The sequence below is a fragment of the Thamnophis elegans genome, chromosome 1, assembly GCF_009769535.1.
Source record: "Thamnophis elegans isolate rThaEle1 chromosome 1, rThaEle1.pri, whole genome shotgun sequence".
Taxonomy (NCBI): Eukaryota; Metazoa; Chordata; class Lepidosauria; order Squamata; family Colubridae; genus Thamnophis; species Thamnophis elegans.
In genome coordinates, this window is record NC_045541.1 from 182,503,542 (window position 1) to 182,505,254 (window position 1,713).

Consider the following 1,713-nt stretch of genomic DNA (forward strand, 5'->3'; position numbering starts at 1 on the left):
CCAATATTTGTGGGGCTGCCACGGAGAGGACAGGTCAAGTAATTTTTCAAAGCACCTAAAAGCCAGACAAGGAATAATGGATGGAAACTGGACAAGGAGAGATTCAACCTAGAAATAAAGAGGAATTTCCTGACAGTGAGAGCAATCAACCCATGGAAGAGAAGTTGCTTTCAGATGTAGTGGGAGCTTCATCACTAGAGACTTTCTAGAAGAGACTGAACTGCCAATGGTCAGAAATGGTGTAGGGTCTCCTGCTTGGATGGGGGTTGGACTACATGACCTAAATGGTCCCTTCCAACTTTGTTAAGCTGTAATTTGTCTATGGAGATTCTCAGTCATCAAGGTCATGGTTTTACCAAACGTGGTTTTTCAAGAGACAGATGAACTTTCTGTTTTTTTCCTTTGAAGACATTTCCTTTCTCATCCAATAAGATTCTTCAACTCTGGATGGTGGAGAATGGAAGGTTCTATATCCTTGCATTGGATTCATATCTTTCCATTCCCTGCCATCCAGTCAGAGCTGAAGAAGCTTCTCTGATAAGAGAAGCCTCAAATGTCTTCAAAGAAAAACCCAGAAAGTCCAGTTGCCTCTTGAAAAAGCACCTTTAGGACATGAGTTCCTGCATGTGTTCATCTTAGTTTTCAGCCTCCAGCCATCTAATCTCTGCACTCTTTCTAGAGCTCCAGTATCTATTTTATGTGATAGCAAAGTTGGATGCAGTATTCCAAGTGTCTTCTTAACAAGGTATTATAAAGTGGTACTAATGCTTCGCATGGTCTTGATTCTATCCCAAAGATTGAAACCATCAGTGTCCCTCCCCATCCAACAGCCTTCGTCCATGAGGGCAAAACTGAACAACTGAATATCATCAGCATAAGAAAGATACCTGATGTCAACCGAGAAGGCCTTATTCATACACTCTGAAAGATGGTGGATTGGGCTCAATCTCTTCCCATTAACCAACACTGAATGGGTCCACCTTCGGATGAAGGAGAGAACCACATAACAGGATGCACAAATTCTCTGTTCCTCCCGCTTCTAATTTCATCTGCTACTCTGTGGTGACAAATAAACTAGTTATTCCCAGTTACAAAAGTATATGTGTCAACAAACCCCCCATTAGCACTCATACTAGCTGACCAACTATGGCCCAAGCCAAACTCCATCTTGTATGCAGGAGGTCAGTTTCATGGAGGTCAAATTCACAACTTCACCATGACTCCATCTGCTCTGTGCATTACAAGAAACACAAACATGCTGTTTTTTTTCATTCTGGTGTATGAGAAGCTATTGCTACTTGGGTAGAACAATTACTTTCCCTTGCAATTATCAGAAGTACAGTAATTCTTTGGGTATCCCCTGTGGATTTCTTGACACGCATTTATCTCTTCTAAGATAAAACCTGCTTTAAAATATATGTCTGAGTTCTCCAAGCGGGGGCAAAACATGTCACTTTAGCTGTCTTGGAAAGAGCTCACTCCTGGGTTTGAAGAGACTCACACGACGTTTTTTCCTCTATGGTCACAGCCCAAACACAGCTAAGAAGAAGCATTGTTGATATAAATTTGTCTTAGTGCCATTCAGGTGGCACAGGTGGTGACTGCTCTGCTAAAGGTCCAGTGAGATGTCAGAAGCAACCTTCAAATCAGTTTCTGCATAAACCCTGATTTCTGTTCTAGGAGGGAAGGTGATAAGAATGACAGGCAGGAGTC